Here is a 12,205-nt window from a genome sequence, read left to right as displayed (position 1 = left end):
TGTGTGTGTGTATGTGTGTGTGTGTGTGTGTGTGAGAGAGAGAGAGAGAGAGAGAGAGAGAGAGAGAGAGAGAGAGAGAGAGAGAGAGACTGAGAGTTTGTGGATAGTATCCACAGAGGCAAGAAGAGGCAAGTTTGATCTCCTAGAGCTGGAGGTACAGTTGTGAGCATCCACTTGACACGGGAGCTGGAAACTAAATGTGAACCTTGTACAGGAATGTGAAATTCTCGACTTGCTTTCGAACCTAATTCTGCTTCAGTCAGGTTTAGATATTCACCTTAGAGAACTTGTGAAGTTCATTCTCCACGTTTCCCCAGTCTTCACAATTCTCTCTCTCCTCTCTCTCTCTCTCTCTCTCTCTCTCTCTCTCTCTCTCTCTCTCTCTCTCTCTTTCTCTCTCTCTCTCTCCATTCCATCCCCTCCCTTTCTCTTATGGGTCCCTGTTTACCCCTCTTCTGTTTTTTCTTCTATTAGTTGTTTCTTCACTTCTGTCCATGTCTTTGATTTTTGCTTTCCTTTCATTTTGTATTCATTCCTTTACTCTCTCCTCTTTTCTTCTTATTTTCTTCCTTTTAATTTTTTCTCCCTTCTGCCACACCCAAGTCTTAGACAGGCAGTTTGCCTCTATGTATGTAGTACACTTTCCACACCTTTTTAAAAAGTTGTAGGGTAAAATTTTAACAAGAGGGCTTTGCTTTCCTATGAAGTGCTGACTCTGATTTGAGGCTAAAGGGTATGTAAATGTTGACAAGCTCCTGTAGAATGTTTTCTCTCTTGTCCTCTGAACAGCAGAACTTGGCAGACAGTTTCCTGGGAAGGATGTGGAGGTTCAGCTGACTTGAGCTTGTTCTACTTTGAGCTGATAAGCACTTAGTAATTTTATTGTTGTAGATAGTAGTATGGTTCCCCCTCCCCCATGTTTCCTTTTTTATTTGATAATATATTTTCACAGAATCATGATATATTTATAAATATACAGGTAAATTTTGCTAGTCAAAATTCTAAAACTGAATATGTCACCAAAAGTTTATTTACAAAAGCCACCAACTGACTTACCCAGGGAGTTGGGCTGGAGAACCTGGATGGCCGTGTGTAGGTCAGCCCAGAGCTTGTTAGCTCAACTTCTGACTTCTGAATTGTGACTGCTCTAGTAGAGTATTTTTAATGTGTTTAGATTATTCATTTTATGTTAAGATTAATGATTACATACATAATTTCTCCCTTCCTTTCATCCTTCCAACCAGCTCTCAGCAACTCCTCCTTGCTCTCTTTCAAACTCACGCCTCCTTTTTTTCACTGATTGCTGTTATATACATCTGTGTGCATGTAGACACACATATAGTCTAAATACATGTATATGCCCTGCTCACTCTGAATAATGGTACTTGTATGCGTGTTTTCAGGGCCGAATCTTTGCTATGGGATAACCAGTTGGTGTGCTCTTCTCTTGGAAAGACAATTTCTCCTGCTCGCAGCTTTCCTTAGATGCCTAAGTGGATGAATTTGTCTGCCTGTGCCCCAAGACTTTACTAGCTTTCATTTCTTTTGTTTTGATTTTTTTTTCTTTCCCATTGTCTGTCATCCATTGTGAGATGGTCAATTATCCATGATGTGGATATTGTCCTTTCACTGTGGATATTGTCTTTCTGGTCTGCAAATTTCAAATGGGATTTCTGGGCTGCCCCCTTGCCAGTATGGTTGCAAATACCACCATGCTTTCTGCTTGGGGCTCAGCATATGCATGAGAGGAAATTCAGCCTTTTATCTGTCTGACAGGCTTTCCCTGATCTTTTAAGTTTGGTGTTTCTGCTTTGACTTCCAAGAATACCCAATATTTTCTTGCCACTTTAGAAAAACATTGTAAAATATGCTCTTCTGTAACAGGCTTTTAAATCAGATTAATCCAGGTACTTCTAATTAAGGGCCTTTAAATATAGGCCTTTTATCACACAGAAATTCAAGTTTTTAATATGCTCAAGTAAAGTTATGCTATTGCTAATGTGTTGAACTCTTTAGTCTTATTTTTCATAATCCTCCAGAGATGGGGCTGGAGAGATGGTTCAGCAATTAAGAGCACTTGTTGCTCTTACAGAGGACCTAAGTTTGGTTTCCAGTACCCATATTGGACAGCTCACAGCTGCCTTAAAACTCCAGCTCCAGGGATCTGAAGCCCTTTTTTCTGACTTCACGCACATATAGACATCAATATAATAAATATGTCTTTAATAACCACCCCACACAGATCTTACAGCATTCTCCCATGTTTTCATCCATCTATGGACTCTACTAGTTATGAAGTAAATTGTAGACCTTTAGACATTTTAGACAGAACCTTTCATCTTATGTACATAAATAATCCTCACGTTTTTGTCCACATAACACCTGTAAATTTATAAGGTAATAATTGCTACTTGTATTTAAAGACATTGCCCAGGTTGTGATGAAGGAAGATGGAGAGTTGATGGGATGCTCTCTGTAAGCAGCCCATCAAGGAGCAACACTACTCTTTCATGCCACTTAATTTTATTTTTATTAAAAAACTTCCAAACTCGCTTCATAAAGCTAGACTCTGATAACTAAAATAGATAAAAACCCAAGAGAAATGAAAATTACAGACCAATCTATCTAGTGAATCATGACTAACTTCACCATGATCTAGACATTTGAGAATGGTTGAACATATGTAAATCAATGTTGTTCACTTAAATAGACTTAAGGACAAAAATCATGTAATAATCTCCTAATTTCATCAAATACGGAAAGGTCTTTAACAAAAGCCAAACTTCTTTCATGGTAAAAGCCATGGTGAAGCTGGGGATGAATGGACCATACACACACACACACACACACACACACATATATATATATTTATATTTATATATATTTATACAGTTATATATATGTCATATGTGTATGTGTGTCATATAACCAACATCATGCTAAATGGAGGTGGTGAAAATCCAAACATCCCCACTAAGATGAGAAAAACAGTCATCCCTTTTCTCCACTCTTATTCAATGTAGTTCTGGAAGTCTTTGATTAGTAAGACATAGTAAAAAATAAAAGGGATACCGACTGGAAAAGGAGAAGTCAAAGCATTTTCATCAGATTGTATGACTCTGTCCACAGGAAACCATAACAACAACACCAAAACACCCTTAAAGCTGATAAATATTTTCAGCAAAATGACAAGATACAAAATCAGCAGGCAAAAATCAGTAAGTACCCATATTATATACCAATGACAAATATATACTGGAAAAAGACATAGGAAAAACAATCCAATTCATAGTAGCCACAAAAATAAATAAATGCCCAGGAGAAAACCAAACCAAACATGAAAGACCTCTACAATGAAAATTTTAAGGCTCTGAAGAAAATCTTGAGAAGATACCAGAAGATGGAAGGACTTCCCACATTCATGGATTAGCGGGATCAATATTGTGAAAAATGGCTGTGCTACCAAGAAAAATCCATGGATTCAATGAAATCTCACAAACATACACACGCACATGCACACAAACATTGCCATACATACAAATACACATATACATACATATATACTCACAGGTACACATATACAAATATATGAGCAACTTTACTCATTCCAGTAAGTTTGAAGGAGATATTATAAAACAGCAGTATATTCTGCCTAGAAGCTTGCCTGCAAAAACCTCTCACCGACCCTACCTCCATTCTCTGGGGACTCCACCTCTTAATAAAAACACCTTTTTCCTGCAGGCCCTTCCATCCTTCCACTTATCTGAATCTTCGTTCCTTTCCGCCATCCACTGGCTGACAGAAGCATTCCTTACACTGCCACCATGCTTTCCTAGGATCCAGAGAGGACAACAGCAACCAAAAAACAGGATATTTACCCAACAGAGGCAAGATCAGACATTGACACCCAAAAAACACCTAAAATATCATAAATGCCAGAATATAACTCTAACCCCAGAACAAAAGCACAAACATGAATGGCCAAGCTAATAAGCTTTCACCAGAACCCAGTGACCCTACTACAGTAGTCTCTAAGAAAGGCACTGAATGGTTCTCATCAAGATGGCTGTATGTAGAAAAGGGGAAATGCATCCATATATATCACCCCAAATAAACTTCCATTCCAAGTGGGTAGGGAACCTCAAAATAAGACCAGATACCCTGAATCTAACAGAAGAGAAAATGGGAGATATAGGAGGGAGAACTAACACCGATGGCCATTTGAAACAACCATATGGAAACTGAATAGAAAATAGTCAAAATAAGAACTAAAGTGGCTAGTAACTTTAGAAAGTGTTCAATGTCCTCAACCATCACAGAAACTCATATCAAAATTGTTTTAAGAATCGACCTCACACCAGTGATAATGGAAATCATTGAATACTGAATACTGAATAGTATTCTATTGTGTAGATGTACCACTTTTTCAATGAATTACAAATGAGACCACATGTTAAATGAAGGGAAAGGGGGAATCTCTGTACATTGTTGCTGGAAATATAAAGCAGTACAGACCCTCTGGAAATCAGTAGGGAAATATATCAAAAAACTAGAAGCAGATTTACTACTATATAACCAGCTGTTCCACTACTGGACATGCACCCAAAGGTCTTTAAATTTTACTAAAGAAACATTTACACATCTATGCTAATTACCACCTACTCATAACTAAGAAATGAGATCACAGTAGATAAAAATCAACTGACAAGTGGACAATGAAAGTGTGGATACACATACAATAGAATGATACTGAACTGTAAGAAAATGAAATTATGGGATTGGTAGGAAAATGAACAGAACTGGAAAAAATATAGAGTGATTTCATCCAATCCCAAAAGACAAATGCCATAAGTTCTCTCATATGAGTGCCCTAGCTTCAAACAACCTAGATGCCCCTCAACTGAAGAATGGATAAAGAACATGTGGCACATCTATACAATAGAATACTATTCAGTATTCATTAAAAAAACAAAGACATCATTAATTTTGTAGGCAAATTGATGGAACTTGAGAATATCATTCTGACTGAAGTAATGCAGACCCAGAAGGGCATGCATGGTATGTACTCACTTATAAGGGAATATTATCCATAAAGTACAGGATACCCATACTGTACTCCATAGGTCCAAAGAAGATAAACAAGAAGGAAAGATCAAGTGAGGATGCTTGAATCTCCCTTAGAAGAGGAAATAAAATAGTCACAGGAGACAGATGGAGGGAGGGAACTGTGTAGGAGCAGGGATGGGGAGGGGAAAGGAGGTTTTCAGGATGAGGTCTGGGGAGAGAGAGGGGAGAGCAAGAGTGCCAGGAGAATGAATGGTAATCTGTAGCTGGCAGGGGTGGGAGTTTGTCCCAGAGACCTGGGAGGAGAGAGGCTCTCGGGAATCATTGAGGGTAACCTTAGTTGAGACTCACATCTGTGGAGATATGGAACCTGAAGAGGACACTTCTTGTAGCCAGGCAGGAAACTCTTTGGAGAGATAAGTACACCAACCCATTCACAAAATTTTCAACATAAAATATATATCGTGTCTCTAAGAAACGCAGGGACCGGAGATGGAGCAGAAACTGAGGGAATGGCCAACAATAACTTGCCCAACTTGAGACCTACCACACAGGCAAGCACCAATCCCTTACACTGTTAATGATACTCTGTTATGCTTGCAGACATGATCCTAGCATAACTGTTCTCTGAGAGGCTCCACCCAGCAGCAGACTGAAACAGATGCAGATACCTACAGCCAAAACATTGGATGGCATTCAGGGATTCTTACTGAAGAGTAAGGGGAAGGATTGCAGGCCAAAAAAGTATAGGAACTCTAGAGGAAGACCAACAGAGTTAACTATCCTAGACCCTTGGGAGCTCTCAGAGACTGAATACTAACCAAAGAGCATATGCAGGCTGGACCTAGGATCTCCCCTGTACATATGTAGTAGACATGTGGCTTGGTCTTCATGTTAGTCCCCCAACAACTGGAGCGGGGACTACCCCTAAAGCTATGGCCTGTCTGTGGAATACACCCCCTAACTGGACTGCCTTGTCTGGACTCAGAGGGAGAGGATATGCCTAGCCCTGCAGAGTCTTGATGTGCCAGGGTTGGGGGATACTGGAGGTGGTGGGCACCACCCCCTCAGAAGAGATGGGTAAGGGAAATGTGGGAGGGACTGTATATAAACTGAATAAATTGAAAATATCCTGTACACATGTATGAAAATTTCAAAGACTAAATGAAAATAACAAAAAATTAATATATTTAAAAACAAGAAAATTATTGGGACTAACATCTTGGTAGTTTCAAGGGGATGCTTTTACATTAAAAAGTGTGTTTTAACTAGGCAAATACATTAATAGCAAATGAACTCAGTAAAGGAATCGGGGGAATAAAAGTCCAATCTGCTTAGACTCCTTTTGGGTCATACATGAACACACATAACATAGTCTTATGTTTCATGAAATTTTATATACTTTTAAAATTTTCTAATAAAGTTCATTTGTGCATCACCCAGTGTTGTATACATTACCCAATATCGGATAAATGTGCAAATAGTTCATAAACTATAACAACAATGCTGTGTTTCCCATTATAAATAAATGTACTCAGTGTATTGTATATGTCCTATACCACACATCATTATATATAACTTGTGTATCACTGTGAAACAGAAAATCAATGTGTAAGCTCAACAAACAAAAACCTTACAGACCTTAGGCTAAGGATAGATTGAAAATATTCCCTGGAAATGGCAATTTCTGTGGTGGTTGCTGGAGATGCTGTATCCAAGTGGCATGCGATGTGGTAGAAAGAAGAAATGAGGATGCCCTCCTATCTGCATCCTGTCATGCTGCTCTAGTCTATGTGAAATTGTAGTTACCCTGCAAGTAGATGAGCTGTAACTCCTGCCTAACCGGGTGTCAAGTACATAAATGAAAGAACACCTATAGCATCAGGCATAGGAGTGAGGGTCTAGGAGCTAGACAGATAGGAAAGGGGACAATGATTAATACCAATGATGGCAAACTTTTGGGCTTCACCCTTACCCTGCTGACCTGTAAGATTTTTTTTTCTCCTGCTAGTAGGGCGTCCCTTCCTGCAGACTGGTTCAGCCTAGTTAGATATGCTCAAGGATAGATCTGTACATGTTGAGCTGAAGTTGGAGACCTCCCCTTTGTTTGTCTAATCTAACCAATCAGAAATAATGGGATAGGACTATCCCAGACCACTAAAAGCATTTAACCTCTTCCTTAGGGCTCCAGGGGAAAATGGATTTCAGTTATATCTCAGCTCTGTGGGGAAATTTTCTTCTGTGTGCTTTGCATGCTCTCCTCTCTCTCTCTCTCTCTCTCTCTCTCTCTCTCTCTCTCTCTCTCTCTGTCTGTCTGTCTCTCTCTCTCTCTCTCTCTGTGTGTGTGTGTGTGTGTTCCATAAACTGAAATAAAATTTGTCTCTTATTGCTGCCTGCTGTCTCATTACTTAGCAGAGAAAATGAAACCTATTGAAAATCCTACATGGTAGCAGGCTGTCTCAACAAGTAAAATTCCAAGAACCCCTTAAAATGGTGACTCTGGTTTTACACTCTTTTCCCAAAACATACTGGGATGAGTAACAGTGTGTGTGCATGTGAGTATGTGTTTCTATACTTATATGTGCATATGCATGAATGTGTATATGGAAGTTGTGTTTGTGTGTATATGTGTTTATTCTGTGATTGTGACAGTCAGTATTAAAAAAAACTGAGGATTATGTGCTAATTTTTAGCAACAGAAAATTTGTAATATAAGCAAACAGTATGACTAAAGACAAATGAGTGAGGACACGTAAGCATTTAACCAAAGTTAACTCTGTCATGAGAGCAGAACATAAAATTCCTTTTGAGTTGTCTCATAATATTCTACTTCCAAACTGCATGCCAAGAGCTGCAGGTGTGACTAGCGCATGCATGAGGCCCTTTCTTTAAACCTGAGTCTAGCACACAAAGACTAATCTAAAGCACAATTAGAAGGGAAGATCTCACCTCACAGTTTCTATGATTGGAAATAGATAAAATACATAGCTAACACGACTCAAGGTCACTTGGCATTTTTAAATTCCCAACAGAGGAAGTTTGTTCTGTTCAAGTATCTGGATACAAGATAAATATTTTGACCCAGGGCACCAGCTTTCCCGCCAGGCATTAAACCTCAAGCCGTAGCAGGGTAGTGCTAATGTGATTTAATCTAGCATCTGTCAAGTGCCAAGAATGGCTCTTTTAGTCCAGCAAATTAGATCATCACTATTTCACCATGCTCTTCTGAAGGAAAAAAATAAAAAGGAACAGAACCTTTCTAAGGTTCTGGTGGTCATTATACAATTATTCTCTCAAGTGAATAACCTCCCTTGGTGTAATCAGAACGAAGTAGGTTTCATTTCCACAAGTAAAGTCTATCTGTCAGCTCACTGTGAGCTACAAAAGCAGAAATGTGTTCAGCTGTTTGTCATGTTTTGGTTTGGTTTGGTTTGGGTTTTTATTTCTCTAAAGCTTCAGAGATGGGCAAGCCTTTCCATGAAAAGACAAATGACAGACGTGAAGTGGCCAGCTTTCTAGGTTAATATGACACAATATTCCAACAGAACTGTTCTCTTTTCTAAGCAAGACTTCTCCCCAAGGAATAACTCCCAAAATTAAGACCCACAGGAGCTCAAGAATCCTCTTGTATTCCTTGTCCACAAAAAGAAAAAGAAACAATATTCAAAAAAGATAAGTTTAGAGTGTTAGGAGAAAATGATAAATTTCCCACAGAAAAAAATAACTGGTAAAAAATTTATATTAACATTATCAACACCAGGAGATTTTCAAGTTATTATGCATGACAATTGTCCCTTTCTTCTCTTTATGTCACTTCTGTCAACAGTAACAATGCCTCTGGTTCCTCCCAAGTTCTCAGCATGCCCACACTACCTTCTGCATCCTTCCTAGGCTCCACACTCCTCTGCTCAGAGAGCAACAGTTAAGACACTGGGAGACTGGCCAGCTCACAACTCTCAGCACTTTTATCTTAATAGGATTTTCCAGAAGTCATGAGGATAAAGATCATACAAATTAGCCTGGTCTTCTGGCTCTTTGCAAGAGGAAAGTGTCTGTTAATGTGATTTCAGTATTGATAGATACCAACATTTTCCAGAAAGAAGATGGCATCATTTTCCATATTCAATTTTTCAATGGAGAGACAGGCTCAAAGGCATAGGAAATGTAAAATGGTGGAGTTAAAAATGATGGTCCCATGGGCAGGATATTGCCAAGTAGAAAAGAAAAGTAATTTTATGATTCTTCCAGTCAGCGTTACTAGTGAAAAACATTCCAACATTTCATAATACTCAGTAATTCCTGTTGAGAAATTTGGTTTCTCGAAGTGTTTGGAATCATAAGTAAAACAGGACCTGAAATGCAAGTTCTACCGATGAGATGCATAATCTCTGTCGTCTTTCCCCGTTTGCCTTCATTGACACTCTTACAAAAGGCAGCCTCTTCCAAAGAGGTTTCCTACACTGGCGAGCATGGATCCCGAATGCATGTTCCCTCATTGAAAATATGTGTGTGATTGAATACGCTTATCATCAAGACTGCTGAACTGAATTCAATCCCTGGAACCCACATGGTAAAAAGAGAGAACTGACTCCTTCCTGCAAATTGTCTCCTGGCCTCCACACAGCTATCAGTTGCATACCTGCCAATGTGCTCATAAATAAAAAGCATAAATAAATTTTAAAAAATTTAACAGAGTCATGATGAGATCTGAGGATATGGTTCTGTCCATAAAGTCCTTACCACGTAAGCATGAGAACCTGATTTCAGGAAGAAAAAAAAAAAAGCCAGGAAAGGTAGCAGTTAGGAAATGGAGACAAGAGGATGCCAGAGGCTCACTGGCCACCCAGTATAGAGAAACTGGTGGACTCTAAATTCAGTGAGAAACTCTGTCTCAAGCAATAAGATGGAGAGCAATAGAGGAAGATACTGTACATATTTGTGCATCAGTACACAGAGATACATGCCCGCACAGAGGAATACAGTACACACAGATACATGCCCGCACAGAGGGATACACAGAGAGGTGGAGGATCAGGATTGAGAAGGCTTCTTATATTATTATTTCATGGTGGTTGATATAAATTGAAATATTTATTGGACTGGTCTGTCTACATCCTCTTCTGCCAAATGATGCCTTCGTATATGTATGCCTCAGGCTTTTAAAAAATGAGAAATAAATACTATTGTTTTCACTGAGTCATATCATGAATGGAAGTCCTTGTGGGATATTAGGTAAACTAGAAAAGTTACAGTCTTTTTTTAATCAGCTCATTTTTTACAAACTTCCACAGTGACACTAACTTCTCTCTAAGCCCCATTGAGTTAATCTATTCTTCTAAAGGAAAGCTAATTATTATTGCTTTCTCTGATGGAGATTGTTTCCATAGAAATTATTGTGCTCAGAAGACAGTAGACCAGGAGTGGGGATCGTGTATTAAAATGCATAAAGGGAAAAATCACAAGAACCATTGTGTCCATTCTTTGAGGCACTGGTGAAAGTGCAGGGATGGATGGAGGAAGAGGAAATTTATTTCCTGCATTGGAGAAATCCACACACAACTTCTAAGTGAATCATTCTTGAGCAGACATGATGAAACCTGGTGGAGCTAGCCATTCCACTTGGGATTTCCTTGGAACATGCTTTACTCAAATGTAAATGTTTCAGAGCTGGAAAAATGGTTTGTGAATGGAGTGATCCCCAGCACTCACATAAAAGACACATCTGTAACTGTAACACCAAGTAAGCTGAAATGAGGGATCCCGACAGATTCTTATTTACCAACTAGAGTGAAAAGCTGAGGAAGATACCCAGAATTAACCTCTGTCCTCCACACTCATGTACATGAAACACACAGACATGCGGCAAAAATCTTTTAAATATTGTGGGACATAAAGAACAAAATGTGTCTTATTTCCAGTTTTAAATTAAAGACTTAAAGCATCCAAATTAAAGAGAGAAGAATGAAGGATGGATGGAAGAAAGGAGGGAGGGAGGGATTGAGGGAGGGAGGGGAAAGGAATGAAGGAAAGAAAAGGAAGGAGAGAAAGAAAAGGAAGAAAGAATAAAGGAAGGGAGAGAGGGACGAAGGGAGAGAGAGAGAGAGAGAGAGAGAGAGAGAGAGAGAGAGAGAGAGAGATTTGGCAGTTGTAAGCAAAACCCCAGTTTACTGTGCAGCAGCAGGAGGATCTTGGAAATCTATTCCTCCTCCCTTGCAAGGTGGCAGGAAGGACGTTGAATGGCACATCACCTGACAGTTCTTCTCCCCATTATGAAATGCTCACTGCTTCCTTTCTGCTTTTATTTTTCCCCTTCTATCTTCCAGAACGTATCATTCATCTTCCGAGCAGTTGTGTCAGGGGAAAAAAACAGAAGAAAAGAAAATGAAAGATGAAAAGACACTCAACAGAAAATACTGAGATGTGTAGAGACAGAAAATTGACATGGGGAAGAAAGAGAAGGAAGAGATAAAAGATCCAAGACTCAAGCAAAAAGAATTCAGGAAAGATTGGACCACATAGTCAGTGATATGGATGGGACTATAGTCAAGCAAGAAATCTGCCTTTAGATTTGTGTTGATACCCACTGCCCCTTATATTAATTTTTCCCTAGGTCAAGAGTGCATATTTGGTGTGAAAGCCAGACCTGTGAAACAATAAGGAAGTGCAATATGTTCCAATTTGAAAAATCATACTTATAGAATAATAAATTGGAGATTGCTTTTAAAACAAGAACTTCCCTCATGAAGTTGTAAATTGAATATTCACTTGAGGGATTTGGAAGACACAAGCACAGGTGAGTTTCTATGGGGAAATCACCTGCTTCCTGAGCAAACTTAAAATGATGGAAGCAAGCACCTAATGAGGACAGTGGTTCTGCTGGGAAGGAGACTCATGAAGAGACTAGAGAAATGTGAGTTGTGGGAAGCAGGAAGAGGCAAGAGAGCTTGGCCTTCTGGGAGTTTCCCTATTCTCTGCCTCTACTGTTTGTGAAGAAAACAATGAGATTTGATGGTGGTGGCCGAGTCCAGCAGTTGGCTACACTGAACTAGAGAAGTGTGGCTGGCAGAAAATAGGAAATGTAGTCAGACATGCACGGTTTCTATAGTCACTGATCTGCACAGGCTCCCATCCATCTTCTCTC

This window comes from Grammomys surdaster, unplaced genomic scaffold (assembly GCF_004785775.1).
Source record: "Grammomys surdaster isolate TR1022 unplaced genomic scaffold, NIH_TR_1.0 129, whole genome shotgun sequence".
NCBI classification, from domain to species: domain Eukaryota; kingdom Metazoa; phylum Chordata; class Mammalia; order Rodentia; family Muridae; genus Grammomys; species Grammomys surdaster.
This window is presented reverse-complemented; position numbering follows the sequence as displayed.